The sequence below is a fragment of the Scyliorhinus torazame genome, chromosome 18 (assembly GCF_047496885.1).
Source record: "Scyliorhinus torazame isolate Kashiwa2021f chromosome 18, sScyTor2.1, whole genome shotgun sequence".
NCBI classification, from domain to species: domain Eukaryota; kingdom Metazoa; phylum Chordata; class Chondrichthyes; order Carcharhiniformes; family Scyliorhinidae; genus Scyliorhinus; species Scyliorhinus torazame.
In genome coordinates, this window is record NC_092724.1 from 24,768,915 (window position 1) to 24,786,606 (window position 17,692).

At 59.9% G+C, this 17,692-nt stretch overlaps 1 protein-coding gene across 4 annotated transcripts in view; it reads left to right on the forward strand.

Moving 5' to 3' along the window:
• Positions 1–17,692, forward strand: part of sin3b (SIN3 transcription regulator family member B) — a 456,678-nt gene that overhangs the window by 31,538 nt on the left and 407,448 nt on the right. The gene's annotated exons all lie outside the window — the stretch shown is intronic.

Genomic DNA, 17,692 nt, shown 5'->3' on the forward strand with positions numbered 1-17,692 from the left:
CCCGGGTTCGATCCCAGCTCTGGGCCACTGTCCATGTGGAGTTTTCACATTCTCCCTGTGTTTCCCAAAAAGACTGCCCCTTGATTGGAAAAGAAGAATTGGGTACTCTAAATTTATATTAAAAAAAGAATGTAGGAATTTCAGATAAATTGTATTATATCAGAGAATCCCTACAGTGCAGAAGGAGGCCATTGGGCCCATCGAGTCTGCACTGACTCTCTGAAAGAACACCCTAACCAGGTCCAGTCCCCCACCCCATAACCCCACCTAATCTTTGGACACTAAGGGGCCAATCCACCTGCACATCTTTGGACTGTGGGAGGAAACCGGAGCACCCGGAGGAAACCCGTGCAGATACGAGGAGTACGTGCAGACTCCACGCAGACTGTCACCCAAAGTCAGAATTGAATCCGGGTCCCTGGCGCTGTGAGGCAGCAGGGATAACCACTGTGCTATTGTGCTGTATGTATTTGGTGCAGGAAGAGTTAAAAGTCTGAGATAGTATGTGACTGCCGCAGTCCTATTTTAACAAACCTGATTTGAAAGACAGCTCGGCTTTCTGGAGCCAGAGGTGCAATCAAAGCATCATAAAAGTTTGGATTAATGGGCTTTTATTAATATTAAGAGGGTTCCCTGCGCAGCAGTTGTTGTTCAGTTTAGCGAGATGACGTAGTTAATGGGAGGAGCCAGGGCTGAAGCAGTCAGGTGTTGAGGTTCAGAGTTAGTTTTTGGCTGGAAGGTGAGCTGAGAGGGTTTCTGAAGAAAGACAGCCAGAGATTCTGCATTATTCTGACAGGGTGGCAGATATGTTTGTTTCAAACAGTCGCAAAGGAATCTCTCTGTCTCAAACTGAAGTATCCAAGACAGCTCTAAACAGCAGGTATTCCGGAGTGCTAACTCTATTTAAAAGTGGATTTTGAACTGAGATGCATTTGTTGTTTGAGTGGGAATAAGGATAGCAGTTAAGGGTTATTGTTTCCTATATTGACTAGCATTGTGTAAGGGGTAATTGTAAGCTACTTTCTTGTGCGATGTTAAAGATATTTTAATACTGTGTTAGTAATAAAGTTTGTTTTAATATACCGCATCCCTGTTTTGTGTGAAATCGCCCCTGGAGCGAGGTATCCTTTCCTCACAGTCTTACAAAATTAAAATAAAATATTGGGGTTTCTGTCCAGTATCCCCGTCACTGTTGGAGTCTAGTCCGGGATCGTAATGTGAGGCACTTCACTGGGCTGGTTATCAAACAAAAATTAACACTGAGCTACATAAGGAGATATTAGGACAGGTGACTAAAATCTTTCTCAAAGAGTTTGGTCTTAAGGAGCCTCTGAAAGGAGGAGAGACGGGCAGAGAGGGCTAGGGAGGGAATTCCAGACCTTGTGACTCAGGCACCTGAAAACACAGCCAGCAACAGTGGAGCAATTCAGATCGGGGACGCACTTGGCCAGAGGTGGAGCAAAGCAGAGACCTCGGAGGATTGTAGCTCCAGAAGAGATTGCAGATTACTCTGCATTCCCCTCCCCCCACTCTCCTCTTCCCTCCCCCCCACTCTCCTCTTCCCTCCCCCCCCACTCTCCTCTTCCCTCCCCCCCACTCTCCTCTTCCCTCCCCCCCACTCTCCTCTTCCCTCCCCCCCACTCTCCTCTTCCCTCCCCCCCACTCTCCTCTTCCCTCCCCCCCACTCTCCTCTTCCCTCCCCCCCACTCTCCTCTTCCCTCCCCCCCACTCTCCTCTTCCCTCCCCCCCACTCTCCTCTTCCCTCCCCCCCACTCTCCTCTTCCCTCCCCCCCACTCTCCTCTTCCCTCCCCCCACTCTCCTCTTCCCTGCCCCCACTCTCCTCTTCCCTCCCCACCACTCTCCTCTTCCCTCCCCCCCACTCTCCTCTTCCCTCCCCCCCACTCTCCTCTTCCCTCCCCCCCACTCTCCTCTTCCCTCCCCCCCACTCTCCTCTTCCCTCCCCCCCACTCTCCTCTTCCCTGCCCCCCCACTCTCCTCTTCCCTCCCCCCCACTCTCCTCTTCCCTCCCCCCCACTCTCCTCTTCCCTCCCCCCCCACTCTCCTCTTCCCTCCCCCCCACTCTCCTCTTCCCTCCCCCCCACTCTCCTCTTCCCTCCCCCCCACTCTCCTCTTCCCTCCCCCCCACTCTCCTCTTCCCTCCCCCCCCCCCCACTCTCCTCTTCCCTCCCCCCCCACTCTCCTCTTCCCTCCCCCCCCCACTCTCCTCTTCCCTCCCCCCCCACTCTCCTCTTCCCTCCCCCCCACTCTCCTCTTCCCTCCCCCCCCACTCTCCTCTTCCCTCCCCCCCCCCACTCTCCTCTTCCCTCCCCCCCCCACTCTCCTCTTCCCTCCCCCCCCCCCACTCTCCTCTTCCCTCCCCCCCCACTCTCCTCTTCCCTCCCCCCCCACTCTCCTCTTCCCTCCCCCCCCACTCTCCTCTTCCCTCCCCCCCCCACTCTCCTCTTCCCTCCCCCCCCCACTCTCCTCTCCCTCCCCCCCACTCTCCTCTTCCCTCCCCCCCCCACTCTCCTCTTCCCTCCCCCCCCCCACTCTCCTCTTCCCTCCCCCCCCCACTCTCCTCTTCCCTCCCCCCCCACTCTCCTCTTCCCTCCCCCCCCCACTCTCCTCTTCCCTCCCCCCCCCACTCTCCTCTTCCCTCCCCCCCCACTCTCCTCTTCCCTCCCCCCCCACTCTCCTCTTCCCTCCCCCCCCCACTCTCCTCTTCCCTCCCCCCCCCACTCTCCTCTTCCCTCCCCCCCCCACTCTCCTCTTCCCTCCCCCCACCCCACTCTCCTCTTCCCTCCCCCCACCCCACTCTCCTCTTCCCTCCCCCCACCCCACTCTCCTCTTCCCTCCCCCCCACTCTCCTCTTCCCTCCCCCCCACTCTCCTCTTCCCTCCCCCCCACTCTCCTCTTCCCTCCCCCCACTCTCCTCTTCCCTCCCCCCCACTCTCCTCTTCCCTCCCCCCCACTCTCCTCTTCCCTCCCCCCCACTCTCCTCTTCCCTCCCCCCCACTCTCCTCTTCCCTCCCCCCCACTCTCCTCTCCCCTCCCCCCCACTCTCCCCTCCCCCCCCACTCTCCCCTCCCCCCCACTCTCCCCTCCCCCCCACTCTCCCCCCCACTCTCCCCTCCCCCCCACTCTCCCCTCCCCCCCACTCTCCCCTCCCCCCCACTCTCCCCTCCCCCCCCACTCTCCCCTCCCCCCACTCTCCCCTTCCCCCCACTCTCCCCTTCCCCCCACTCTCCCCTTCCCCCCACTCTCCCCTTCCCCCCACTCTCCCCTTCCCCCCACTCTCCCCTTCCCCCACTCTCCCCTTCCCCCACTCTCCCCTTCCCCCACTCTCCCCTTCCCCCCACTCTCCCCTTCCCCCCACTCTCCCCTTCCCCCCACTCTCCCCTTCCCCCCACTCTCCCCTTCCCCCCACTCTCCCCTTCCCCCCACTCTCCCCTTCCCCCCACTCTCCCCTTCCCCCCACTCTCCCCTTCCCCCCACTCTCCCCTTCCCCCCACTCTCCCCTTCCCCCCACTCTCCCCTTCCCCCCACTCTCCCCTTCCCCCCACTCTCCCCTTCCCCCCCACTCTCCCCTTCCCCCCCACTCTCCCCTTCCCCCCCACTCTCCCCTTCCCCCCACTCTCCCCTTCCCCCCACTCTCCCCTTCCCCCCACTCTCCCCTTCCCCCCACTCTCCCCTTCCCCCCACTCTCCCCTTCCCCCCACTCTCCCCTTCCCCCCACTCTCCCCTTCCCCCCACTCTCCCCTTCCCCCCACTCTCCCCTTCCCCCCACTCTCCCCTTCCCCCCACTCTCCCCTTCCCCCCACTCTCCCCTTCCCCCCACTCTCCCCTTCCCCCCACTCTCCCCTTCCCCCCACTCTCCCCTTCCCCCCACTCTCCCCTTCCCCCCACTCTCCCCTTCCCCCCACTCTCCCCTTCCCCCCACTCGCCCCTTCCCCCCACTCGCCCCTTCCCCCCACTCGCCCCTTCCCCCCACTCGCCCCTTCCCCCCACTCGCCCCTTCCCCCCACTCGCCCCTTCCCCCCACTCGCCCCTTCCCCCCACTCGCCCCTTCCCCCCACTCGCCCCTTCCCCCCACTCGCCCCTTCCCCCACTCGCCCCTTCCCCCCACTCGCCCCTTCCCCCCACTCGCCCCTTCCCCCCACTCGCCCCTTCCCCCCACTCGCCCCTTCCCCCCACTCGCCCCTTCCCCCCACTCGCCCCTTCCCCCCACTCGCCCCTTCCCCCCACTCGCCCCTTCCCCCCACTCGCCCCTTCCCCCCACTCGCCCCTTCCCCCCACTCGCCCCTTCCCCCCACTCGCCCCTTCCCCCCACTCGCCCCTTCCCCCCACTCGCCCCTTCCCCCCACTCGCCCCTTCCCCCCACTCGCCCCTTCCCCCCACTCGCCCCTTCCCCCCACTCGCCCCTTCCCCCCACTCGCCCCTTCCCCCCACTCGCCCCTTCCCCCCACTCGCCCCTTCCCCCCACTCGCCCCTTCCCCCCACTCGCCCCTTCCCCCCACTCGCCCCTTCCCCCCACTCGCCCCTTCCCCCCACTCGCCCCTTCCCCCCACTCGCCCCTTCCCCCCACTCGCCCCTTCCCCCCACTCGCCCCTTCCCCCCACTCGCCCCTTCCCCCCACTCGCCCCTTCCCCCCACTCGCCCCTTCCCCCCACTCGCCCCTTCCCCCCACTCGCCCCTTCCCCCCACTCCCTTTCCCCACACTCCCTTCCCCCCCTTCCCCCACTCCCCTTCCCCCCCACTCCCCTCCCCCTTCCCCCCACTCCCCTCCCCCTTCCCCCCACTCTCCTCCCCCTTCCCCCCACTCTCCTACCCCCTCCCCCCCACTCCCCTCCCCTTCCCCCCACCCCCTTCCCCGCACCCTCTTCCCCCCCCACCCCCTTCCCCCCCCACCACCTTCCCCCCACTCCCTTCCCCCCACCCCCTTCCACCATCGTTTGTAATTGGGGTGTTTAGTCTATGGTTCACTTGGCCACAGCGGTGAAAAGTGAGTGTAAGAGCCGCACAGCGAGTAGCACTGCAGCCTCACGGCGCCGAGGTCCCAGGTTCGATCCCGGCCCTGGGTCACTGTCCGTGTGGAGTTTGCACATCCTCCCCGTGTATGCGTGGGTTTCGCCCCCACAACCCAAAGATGTGCAGGCTAGGTGGATTGGCCACGCTAAATTGCCCCTTGATTGGAAAAAAAAAATGAATTGAGTACTCTAAATTTAAAAATAAAGTGGGTGTCGAGAATTAGCCAACAGAACCAAACTTGGATTAGGTCCTGTTGCACGCCCTCTGCGAGAAAAGAGAAGGCTGATGGAGGTCTTTAAGATAATGAGAGGTATTGATAGTATAGACTCGATGGAGGTCGTGGGGAATCCAAAACTAGACATCATAAGAAAAGACGGTCACGAATACATCCAATGGGGAATTCAGGAAAAGCTTCTTGACCCAGAGAGTGGGTGAGTGTGAAACTCGCTCCCAGAGGGAGAGGGTGAGTGTGACACTCCTTCCCAGAGGAAGTGTGTGAGTGTGACACTCGCTCCCAGACGTAGTGGGTGAGTGTGACACTCGCTCCCAGAGCGAGTGGGTGAGTGTGAGACTCGTTCCCAGAGGGAGTGGGTGAGTGTGACACTCACTCCCCGAGGGAGAGGGTGAGTGTGTCACTCGCTCCCAGAGGGTTGGGTGAGAGTGACACTCGCTCCCAGAGGGAGTGGGTGAGTGTGACACTCGCTCCCAGAGGGAGAGGGAGAGTGTGACACTCGCTCCCCGAGGGAGTGGATGAGTGTGACACTCGCTCCCAGAGGGAGAGGGTGAGTGTGAGACTCGCTCCCAGAGGGAGTGGGTGAGTGTGACACTCGCTCCTAGAGGTAGTGGGTGTGTGTGACACTCGCTCCCAGAGAGAGTGGGTGAGTGTGACACTCGCTCCCAGACGGAGTGGGTGAGTGTGACACTCGCTCCTTGGGTGAGTGTGACACTCGTCCCAGAGCGTTGGGTGAGAGTGACACTCGCTCCCTGAGGGAGTTGGTCAGTGTGACACTCGCTCCCTGAGGGAGTGGGTCAGTGTGACACTCGCTCCCAGATGGAGTTGGTGAGTGTGACACTCGCTTCCAGAGGGAGAGGGTGAGTGTGTCACTCGCTCCCAGAGCGTTGGGTGAGAGTGACACTCGCTCCCTGAGGGAGACGGTGAGTGTGTCACTCGCTCCCAGAGGGTTGGGTGAGAGAGACACTCGCTCCCTGAGGGAATGGGTGAGCGTGACATACGCTCCCTGAGGGAGAGGGTGTGTGTGTCACTCGCTCCCAGAGGGTTGGGCGAGAGAGACACTCGCTCCCTGAGGGAATGGGTGAGCGTGACATTCGCTCCCAGAGGGAGTGGGTGAGTGTGACACTCGCTCCCAGAGGTAGTGGGTGTGTGTGACACTCGCTCCCAGAGAGAGTGGGTGAGTGTGACACTCGCTCCCAGAGGGAGTGGGTGAGTGTGAAACTCGCTCCCTGAGGGAGTTGGTCAGTGTGACACTCGCTCCTTGCGGGAGTGGGTCAGTGTGACACTCGCTCCCAGAGGGAGTGCGTGAGTGTGACACTCACTCCCATAAGGAGTGGGGGGTGTTACACTAGCTTCCAGAGGGAGTGGGTGAGTGTGAGACTCGCTCCCAGAGGGAGTGGGTGGGTGTTACACTAGCTTCCAGAGCGAGTGGGTGAGTGTGACACTCTCTTCCAGAGGGAGTGGGTGAGTGTGACACTCGATCCCAGAGGAAGTGGGTGAGTTTGACACTCGCTCCCAGAGGGAGTGGGTGAGTGTGACACTAGCTCCCAGAGGGAGTGGGTGAGTGTGACACTCGCTCCCAGAGGGAGTGGGTGAGTGTGACACTCGCTCCCAGAGGGAGTTGGTGGGTGTGACACTAGCTTCCAGAGCGAGTGGGTGAGTGTGACACTCTCTTCCAGCGGGAGTGGGTGAGTGTGACACTCGATCCCAGAGGAAGTGGGTGAGTTTGACACTCGCTCCCAGAGGGAGTGGGTGAGTGTGACACTAGCTCCCAGAGGGAGTGGGTGAGTGTGACACTAGCTCCCAGAGGGAGTGGGTGAGTGTGACACTAGCTCCCAGAGGGAGTGGGTGAGTGTGACACTCGCTCCCAGAGGGAGTGGGTGAGTGTGACACTCGCTCCCAGAGTGAGTGGGTGAGTGTGACACTCGCTCCCAGAGTGAGTGGGTGAGTGTGACACTCGCTCCCAGAGTGAGTGGGTGAGTGTGACACTCGCTCCCAGAGGGAGTGGTGAGTGTGACACTCGCTCCCAGAGGGAGTGGTGAGTGTGACACTCGCTCCCAGAGGGTGTGCGTGAGTGTGATACTCGCTCCCAGAAGGAGTGGGTGGGTGTGACTCTAGCTTCCAGAGCGAGTGGATGAGTGTGACACTCGCTCCCAGAGGGTGAGTGTGACACTTGCTCCCAGAGGGAGTGGGTGATTGTGACACTCGTTCCCAGAGGGAGTGGGTGATTGTGACACTCGCACCCAGAGGGAGTGGGTGAGTATGACACTCGCTCCCAGAGGGAGTGGGTGAGTGTGACACTCGCTCCCAGAGGGAGAGGGTGAGTGTGACACTCGTTCCCAGAGGGAGTGGGTGATTGTGACACTCGCTCCCAGAGGGAGTGGGTGATTGTGACACTCGCTCCCAGAGGGAGTGGGTGAGTGTGACACTCGCCCCCAGAGTGAGTGGGTGAGTGTGTCACTCGCTCCTAGAGGGAGTGGGTGAGTGTGACACTCGCTCCCAGAGGGAGTGGGTGAGTGTGACACTCGCTCCCAGAGGGCGAGGGTGATTGTGACACTCGCACCCAGAGGGAGTGGGTGAGTATGACACTCGCTCCCAGAGGGAGTGGGTGAGTGTGACACTCGCTCCCAGAGGGAGAGGGTGAGTGTGACACTCGCTCCCAGAGGGAGTGGGTATGTGTGGCAGTCGCTCCCAGATGGAGTGGGTGAGTGTGACATTCGCTCCCAGAGGGCTTGGGTGAGTGTGACACTCGCTCCCAGAGGAGGGAGTTGTGAGTGTGACACTCGCTCCCAGAGGTTTGGGTGAGAGAGACACTCGCTCCCAGAGGGATAGGGTGAGTGTGAAACCCGCTCCCAGATGGGGTGGGCGAGTGTGAATCTCGCTCCCAGAGGGCGTTGTTGAGTGTGACACTCGCTTCCAGAGGGAGTGTGTGAGTGTTACACTAGCTTCCAGAGCAAGTGGGTGAGTATGACTCTCTTTCAGAGGAAGTGGGTGAGTGTGACACTCTCTTCCAGAGGGAGTGGGTGAGTGTGACATTCGCTCCCAGAGGGAGTGGGTGAGTGTGACACTCTCTTCCAGAGGGAGTGGGTGAGTGTGACACTCTATCCCTGAGGAAGTGGGTGAGTTTGACACACGCTCCCAGAAGGAGTGGGTGAGTGTGACAGTCGCTCCCAGAGGGAGTGGGTGAGTGTGACACTCGCTCCCAGAGGAGGGAGTTGTGAGTGTGACACTCGCTCCCAGCGGGAGTGGGTGTGACACTCGCTCCCAGAGCGAGTGGGTGATTGTGACACTCGCTCCTTGAGGGAGTGGGTGATTGTGACACTCGCTCCCAGAGGGTGTGGGTGAGTGTGACACTAGCTCCCAGAGGGAGTGGGTGAGTGTGACACTCGCTCCCAGAGGGAGTGGGTGAGTGTGACACTCGCTCCCAGAGGGAGTGGGTGAGTGTGACACTCGCTCCCAGAGGGAGTGGGTGAGTGTGACACTCGCTCCCAGAGGGAGTGGGTGAGTGTGACACTCGCTCCCAGAGGGAGTGGGTGAGTGTGACACTCGCTCCCAGAGAGAGTGGGTGAGTGTGACAGTCGCTCCCAGCTGGAGTGGGTGAGTGTGACACTCGCTCCCAGAGGGTTGGGTGAGAGAGACACTCGCTCCCTGAGGGAATGGGTGAGCATAACATTCGCTCCCAGAGGGAGTGGGTCAGTGTGACACTCGCTCCCAGAGGGAGTTGGTGAGTGTGACACTCGCTTCCAGAAGGAGAGGGTGAGTGTGTCACTCGCTCCCAGAGTGTTGGATGAGAGAGACACTCGCTCCCTGAGGGAATGGGTGAGCGTGACATTCGTTCCCAGAGCGAGTGGGTGAGTGTGACACTCGCTCTCAGAGGGAGTGGGTGAGTGTGACACTTACTCCCTGACGGAGTGGGTGAGTGTGACACTCGCTCCCAGAGGGAGTGGCTGAGTGCGAAACCCGCTCCCTGAGGGAGTGGGTCAGTGTGACACTCGCTCCCAGAGGAAGTGTGTGAATGTGACACTCACTCCCAGAGGGAGAGGGTGAGAGTGACACTCCTTCCCAGAGGAAGTGTGTGAGTGTGACACTCGCTCCCAGACGTAGTGGGTGAGTGTGACACTAACTCCCAGAGCGAGTGGGTGAGTGTGACATTCGCTCCCAGAGCGAGTGGGTGAGTGTGACACTGACTCCCTGACGGAGTGGGTGAGTGTGACACTCGCTCCCAGAGGGAGTGGCTGAGTGCGAAACCCGTTCCCTGAGGGAGTGGGTCAGTGTGACACTTGCTCCCAGAGGAAGTGTGTGAATGTGACACTCACTCCCAGAGGGAGAGTGTGAGTGTGACACTCCTTCCCAGTGGAAGTGTGTGACTGTGACACTCGCTCCCAGACGTAGTGGGTGAGTGTGGCACTCACTCCCAGAGCGAGTGGGTGAGTGTGAGACTCGTTCCCAGAGGGAGTGGGTGATTGTGACACTCGCTTCCAAAGCAAGTGGGTGAGTGTGACACTCGCTCCCAGAGGGAGTGGGTGAGTGTGACACTCGCTCCCAGAGCGAGTGGGTGAGTGTGACACTCGCTCCCAGAAGGAGTGGGTGATTGTGACACTCGCTCCCAGAGGATGGAGTGGGTGAGTGTTACAATCGCTCCCAGAAGTAGTGGGTGTGACACTCGCTCCCAGAGGGAGAGTGAGAGTGTGACACTCCTTCCCAGTGGAAGTGTGTGAGTGTGACACTCGTTCCCAGAGCAAGTGTGTGAGTGTGACACTCGCTCCCAGAGGGACTGGGTGAGTGTGACTCTCGCTCCCAGAGGAAGTGAGTGAGTGTGACACTCACTCCCAGAGGGAGTGGGTGAGTGTGTGACTCGTTCCCAGAGGGAGTGTGTGAGTGTGACACTCACTCCCAGTGGGTTGGGTGAGTGAGACACTTGCTCCCAGAGGGAGTGGGTGAGTGTGACACTCGCTCCCAGAGGGCGAGGGTGAGTATGACACTCGCTCCCAGAAGGTGTGGGTCAGTGTGACACATGCCCCCAGAGGGAGTGGGTGAGTGTGACACTCGCTCCCAGAGGGAGAGGGTGAGTGTGACTCTCGCTGCCAGAGGAAGTGTGTGAGTGTGACACTTGCTCCCAGAGGGAGTGGGTGAGTGTGACACTCGCTCCCAGAGGGAGTGGGTGAGTGTGACACTCGCTCCCAGAGGGAGTGGGTGAGTGTGACACTCGCTCCCAGAGGGAGAGGGTGAGTGTGACACTCGCTCCCAGAGGGAGTGTGTGAGTGTGACACTTGCTCCCAGAGGGAGTGGGTGAGTGTGACACTCGTTCCCAGAGGGAGTGGGTGAGTGTGGCACTCTCTTCCAGAGGTAGTGGGTGAGTGTGGCACTCTCTTCCAGAGGGAGTGGGTGGGTGTGACACACTATCCCAGAGGAAGTGGGTGAGTTTGACACTCGCTCCCAGAGGGAGTGGGTGAGTGTGACACTCGTTCCCAGAGGGAGTGGGTGAGTGTGACACTCTCTTCCAGAGGTAGTGGGTGAGTGTGGCACTCGCTCCCAGAGGGAGTGTGTGAGTGTGACACTTGCTCCCAGAGGGAGTGGGTGAGTGTGACACTCGTTCCCAGAGGGAGTGGGTGAGTGTGACACTCTCTTCCAGAGGTAGTGGGTGAGTGTGGCACTCTCTTCCAGAGGGAGTGGGTGGGTGTGACACACTATCCCAGAGGAAGTGGGTGAGTTTGACACTCGCTCCCAGAGGGAGTGGGTACGTGTGACAGTCGCTCCGAGAGGGAGTGGGTGCGTGTGACAGTCGCTCCCAGAGGTTTGGGTGAGAGAGACACTCGCTCCCAGAGGGATAGGGTGAGTGTGAAACCCGCTCCCAGATGGGGTGGGCGAGTGTGAATCTCGCTCCCAGAGGGAGTGGGTGAGTGTGACACTCTATCCCTGAGGAAGTGGGTGAGTTTGACACACGCTCCCAGAAGGAGTGGGTGAGTGTGATAGTCGCTCCCAGAGGGAGTGGGTGAGTGTGACACTCGCTCCCAGAGGGAGTGGGTGATTGTGACACACTCTCCCAGAGGAGGGAGTCGTGATTGTGACACTCGCTCTCAGAGCGAGTGGGTGGTTGTGACACTCGCTCCTTGAGGGAGTGGGTGATTGTGACACTCGCTCCCAGAGGGAGTGGGTGATTGTGACACTCGCTCCCAGAGGGAGTGGGTGAGTGTGACACTCGCTCCCAGAGGGCGAGGGTGATTGTGACACTCGCTCCTTGAGGGAGTGGGTGATTGTGACACTCGCTCCCAGAGGGAGTGGGTGATTGTGACACTCGCTCCTTGAGGGAGTGGGTGATTGTGACAATCGCTCCCAAAGGGAGTGGGTGAGTGTGACACTCGCTCCCAGAGAGAGTGGGTGAGTGTGACAGTTGCTCCCAGAGGGAGAGGGTGAGCGTGACACTCACTCCCAGACGAAGTGGGTGAGTGTGACACTCGCTCCCAGAGGGAGTGGGTCAGTGTGACACTTGCTCCCAGAGGAAGTGTGTGAATGTGACAATCACTCCCAGAGGGAGAGTGTGAGTGTGACACTCCTTCCCAGTGGAAGTGTGTGACTGTGACACTCGCTCCCAGACGTAGTGGGTGAGTGTGACACTCACTCCCAGAGCGAGTGGGTGAGTGTGAGACTCGTTCCCAGAGGGAGTGGGTGATTGTGACACTCGCTTCCAAAGCAAGTGGGTGAGTGTGACACTCGCTCCCAGAGGGAGTGGGTGAGTGTGACACTCGCTCCCAGAAGGAGTGGGTGATTGTGACACTCGCTCCCAGAGGATGGAGTGGGTGAGTGTTACAATCGCTCCCAGAAGTAGTGGGTGTGACACTCGCTCCCAGAGGGCGAGGGTGATTGTGACACTCGCTCCCAGAGGGAGTGGGTGAGTATGACTCTCGCTCCCAGAAGGTGTGGGTCAGTGTGACATACGCCCCCGGAGGGAGTCGGTGAGTGTGACACTCGCTCCCAGAGGTTTGGGTGAGAGAGACACTCGCTCCCAGAGGGATAGGGTGAGTGTGAAACCCGCTCCCAGATGGGGTGGGCGAGTGTGAATCTCACTCCCAGAGGGCGTGGTTGAGTGTGACACTCGCTTCCAGAGGGAGTGGGTGAGTGTGACACTCGCTCCCAGAGGGAGTGTGTGAGCCTGACACTTGCTCCCAGAGGGAGTGGATGAGTGTGACACTCGCTCCCAGAGTGAGTTGGTGAGTGTGACACTTGCTTACAGAGGGAGAGGGTGAGTGTGTCACTCGCTCCCAGAGGGTTGGGTGAGAGAGACACTCGCTCCCTGAGGGAAAGGGTGAGCGTGACATTCGCTCCCAGAGGGAGTGGGTGAGTGTGACACTCTCTTCCAGAGGTAGTGGGTGAGTGTGGCACTCTCTTCCAGAGGGAGTGGGTGAGTGTGACACACTATCCCAGAGGAAGTGGGTGAGTTTGACACTCGCTCCCAGAGGGAGTGGGTACGTGTGACAGTCGCTCCGAGAGGGAGTGGGTGCGTGTGACAGTCGCTCCCAGAGGGAGTGGGTGAGTGTGACAGTCGCTCCCAGATGGAGTGGGTGAGTGTGACATTCGCTCCCAGAGGGAGTGGGTGAGAGAGACACTCGCTCCCAGAGGGATAGGGTGAGTGTGAAACCCGCTCCCAGATGGGGTGGGCGAGTGTGAATCTCGCTCCCAGAGGGCGTGGTTGAGTGTGACACTCGCTTCCAGAGGGAGTGGGTGAGTGTGACACTCGCTCCCAGAGGGAGTGTGTGAGTGTTACACTAGCTTCCAGAGCAAGTGGGTGAGTATGACTCTCTTCCAGAGGTAGTGGGTGAGTGTGACACTCTCTTCCAGAGGGAGTGGGTGAGTGTGACACTCTATCCCAGAGGAAGTGGGTGAGTTTGACACTCGCTCCCAGAGGGAGTGTGTGAGTGTGATCCTCGCTCCCAGAGGGAGTGGGTACGTGTGACAGTCGCTCCGAGAGGGAGTGGGGGCATGTGACAGTTGCTCCCAGATGGAGTGGGTGAGTGTGACATTCGCTCCCAGAGGGAGTGGGTGAGTGTGATAGTCGCTCCCAGAGGGAGTGGGTGATTGTGGCACTCGCTCCCAGAGGAGGGAGTCGTGAGTGTGACACTCGCTCCCAGAGGGAGTGGGAGTGAAACTCGCTCCCAGAGGGAGTGGGTGATTGTGACACTCACTCCCAGAGGGAGTGGGTGAGTGTGACACTCGCTCCCAGAAGGTGTGGGTCAGTGTGATACACGCCCCCAGAGGGAATCAGTGAGTGTGACATTCGCTCCCAGAAGGTGTGGGTGAGTGTGACACTCGCTCCCAGAGGGAGTGGGTGAGTGTGACACTCTCTTCCAGAGGGAGTGGGTGAGTGTGACACTCTATCCCTGAGGAAGTGGGTATGTTTGACACACGCTCCCAGAAGGAGTGGTTGAGTGTGACACTCGCTCCCAGAGGGAGTGGCTGAGTGCGAAACCCGTTCCCTGAGGGAGTGGGTCAGTGTGACACTTGCTCCCAGAGGAAGTGTGTGAATGTGACTCTCACTCCCAGAGGGAGAGTGTGAGTGTGACACTCCTTCCCAGTGGAAGTGTGTGACTGTGACACTCGCTCCCAGACGTAGTGGGTGAGTGTGGCACTCACTCCCAGGGTGAGTGAGAGACTCGTTCCCAGAGGGAGTGGGTGATTGTGACACTCGCTTCCAAAGCAAGTGGGTGAGTGTGACACTCGATCCCAGAGGGAGTGGGTGAGTGTGACACTCGCTCCCAGAGGGAGTGGGTGAGTGTGACACTCGCTCCCAGATGGAGTGGGTGATTGTGACACTCGCTCCCAGAGGATGGAGTGGGTGAGTGTTACAATCGCTCCCAGAAGTAGTGGGTGTGACACTCGCTCCCAGAGGGAGAGTGTGAGTGTGACACTCCTTCCCAGTGGAAGTGTGTGAGTGTGACACTCGTTCCCAGAGCAAGTGTGTGAGTGTGACACTCGCTCCCAGAGGGACTGGGTGAGTGTGACTCTCGCTCCCAGAGGAAGTGAGTGAGTGTGACACTCACTCCCAGAGGGAGTGGGTGAGTGTGTGACTCGTTCCCAGAGGGAGTGTGTGAGTGTGACACTCACTCCCAGAGGGAGTGGGTGAGTGTGTGACTCGTTCCCAGAGGGAGTGTGTGAGTGTGTCACTCGCTCCCAGAGGGTTGGGTGAGTGAGACACTCGCTCCCAGAGGGAGTGGGTGAGTGTGACACTTGCTCCCAGAGGGAGTGGGTGAGTGTGACACTCGCTCCCAGAGGGAGTGGGTGAGTGTGACACTCGCTCGCAGAGGAAGTGGGTGAGTGTGACACTTGCTCCCAGAGGGAGTCGGTGAGTGTGACACTCGCTCCCAGAGGTTTGGGTGAGAGAGACACTCGCTCCCAGATGGATAGGGTGAGTGTGAAACGCGCTCCCAGATGGGGTGGGCGAGTGTGAATCTCGCTCCCAGAGGGCGTGGTTGAGTGTGACACTCGCTTCCAGAGGGAGTGGGTGAGTGTGACACTCGCTCCCAGAGGGAGTGTGTGAGTGTGACACTTGCTCCCAGAGGGAGTGGGTGAGTGTGAGACTCGTTCCCAGAGGGAGTGGGTGAGTGTGACACTCACTCCCAGAGGGAGAGGGTGATTGTGTCACTCGCTCCCATAGGGTTGGGTGAGAGAGACACTCGCTCCCTGAGGGAATGGGTGAGCGTAACATTCGCCCCCAGAGGGAGTGGGTCAGTGTGACACTCACTCCCAGAGCGAGTGAGTGAGTGTGACACTTGCTCCCAGAGTGAGTTGGTGAGTGTGACACTTGCTTACAGAGGGAGAGGGTGAGTGTGTCACTCGCTCCCAGAGGGTTGGGTGAGAGTGACACTTGCTCCCTGAGGGTGAGTGTGTCACTCGCTCCCAGAGGGTTGGGTGAGAGAGACACTCGCTCCCTGAGGGAATGGGTGAGCGTGACATTCGCTCCCAGAGGGAGTGGGTGAGTGTGACACTAGCTCCCAGAGGGAGTGGGTGAGTGTGACACTAGCTTCCAGAGCGAGTGGGTGAGTGTGACACTAGCTTCCAGAGCGAGTGGGTGAGTGTGACACTCTCTTCCAGAGGGAGTGGGTGGGTGTGACACTCTCTTCCAGAGGGGGTGGGTGAGTGTGACACTCTCTTCCAGAGGGGGTGGGTGAGTGTGACACTCGCTCCCAGAGTGAGTGGGTGAGTGTGACACTAGCTTCCAGAGCGAGTGGGTGAGTGTGACACTCGCTCCCAGAGGGAGTGGGTGAGTGTGACACTCGCTCCCAGAGGGAGTGGGTGAGTGTGACACTCGCTCCCAGAGGGCGAGGGTTAGTGTGACACTCGCTCCCAGAGGAAGTGGGTGAGTTTGACACTCGCTCCCAGAGGGAGTGGGTACGTGTGACAGTCGCTCCGAGAGGGAGTGGGTGTGTGTGACAGTCGCTCCCAGATGGAGTGGGTGAGTGTGACATTCGCTCCCAGAGGGAGTGGGTGAGTGTGACACTCGCTCCCAGAGAGAGTGGGTGAGTGTGTCACTCGCTCCCAGAGGTTTGGGTGAGAGAGACACTCGCTCCCAGAGGGATAGGGTGCGTGTGAAACCCGCTCCCAGATGGGGTGGGCGAGTGTGAATCTCGCTCCCAGAGGGCGTGGTTGAGTGTGGCACTCTCTTCCAGAGGGAGTGGGTGAGTGTGACACTCGCTCCCAGAGGGAGTGTGTGAGTGTTACACTAGCTTCCAGAGCAAGTGGGTGAGTATGACTCTCTTCCAGAGGTAGTGGGTGAGTGTGACACTCTCTTACAGAGGGAGTGGGTGAGTGTGACACTCTATCCCAGAGGGAGTGGGTGAGTGTGACACTAGCTCCCAGAGGGAGTGGGTGAGTGTGACACTAGCTCCCAGAGGGAGTGGGTGAGTGTGACACTCGCTCCCAGAGGGAGTGGGTGAGTGTGACACTCGCTCCCAGAGTGAGTGGGTGAGTGTGACACTCGCTCCCAGAGTGAGTGGGTGAGTGTGACACTCGCTCCCAGAGGGAGTGGTGAGTGTGACACTCGCTCCCAGAGGAGGGAGTCGTGAGTGTGACACTCGCTCCCAGAAGGAGTGGGTGGGTGTGACTCTAGCTTCCAGAGCGAGTGGATGAGTGTGACACTCTCTTTCTGAGGAAGTGGGTGAGTGTGACACTCGATCCCAGAGGAAGTGGGTGAGTTTGACACTCGCTCCCACAGGGAGTGGGTGAGTGTGACACTAGCTCCCAGAGGGAGTGGGTGAGTGTGACACTAGCTTCCAGAGCGAGTGGGTGAGTGTGACACTCTCTTCCAGAGGGAGTGGGTGGGTGTGACACTCTCTTCCAGAGGGGGTGGGTGAGTGTGACACTCGCTCCCAGAGGGAGTGGGTGATTGTGACACTCGCTCCCAGAGGGATTGGGTGATTGTGACACTCGCTCCCAGAGGGAGTGGGTGATTGTGACACTCGCTCCCAGAGGGAGTGGGTGAGTGTGACACTCGCTCCCAGAGTGAGTGGGTGAGTGTGACAGTCGCTCCCAGAGAGAGTGGGTGAGTGTGACACTCGCTCCCAGAGGGAGTGGGTGAGTGTGACACTCGCTCCCAGAGGGCGAGGGTTAGTGTGACACTCGCTCCCAGAGGGAGTGGGTGATTGTGACACTCGCTCCCAGAGGGAGTGGATGATTGTGACACTCGCACCCAGAGGGAGTGGGTGAGTATGACACTCGCTCCCAGAGGGAGTGGGTGAGTGTGACACTCGATCCCAAGGGAGAGGGTGAGTGTGACACTCGCTCCCAGAGGGAGTGGGTGAGTATGACACTCGCTCCCAGAGGGAGTGGGTGAGTGTGACACTCGCTCCCAGAGGGAGAGGGTGAGTGTGACACTCGCTTCCAGAGGGAGTGGGTGAGTGTGACACTCGCTCCCAGAGGGAGTGTGTGAGTGTTACACTAGCTTCCAGAGCAAGTGGGTGAGTATGACTCTCTTCCAGAGGTAGTGGGTGAGTGTGACACTCTCTTACAGAGGGAGTGGGTGAGTGTGACACTCTATCACAGAGGGAGTGGGTGAGTGTGACACTAGCTCCCAGAGGGAGTGGGTGAGTTTGACACTCGCTCCCACAGGGAGTGGGTGAGTGTGACACTAGCTCCCAGAGGGAGTGTGTGAGTGTGACACTAGCTTCCAGAGCGAGTGGGTGAATGTGACACTCTCTTCCAGAGGGAGTGGGTGGGTGTGACACTCTCTTCCAGAGGGGGTGGGTGAGTGTGACACTCGCTCCCAGAGTGAGTGGGTGATTGTGACACTCGCTCCCAGAGGGATTGGGTGATTGTGACACTCGCTCCCAGAGGGAGTGGGTGATTGTGACACTCGCTCCCAGAGGGAGTGGGTGAGTGTGACACTCGCTCCCAGAGTGAGTGGGTGAGTGTGACACTCGCTCCCAGAGTGAGTGGGTGAG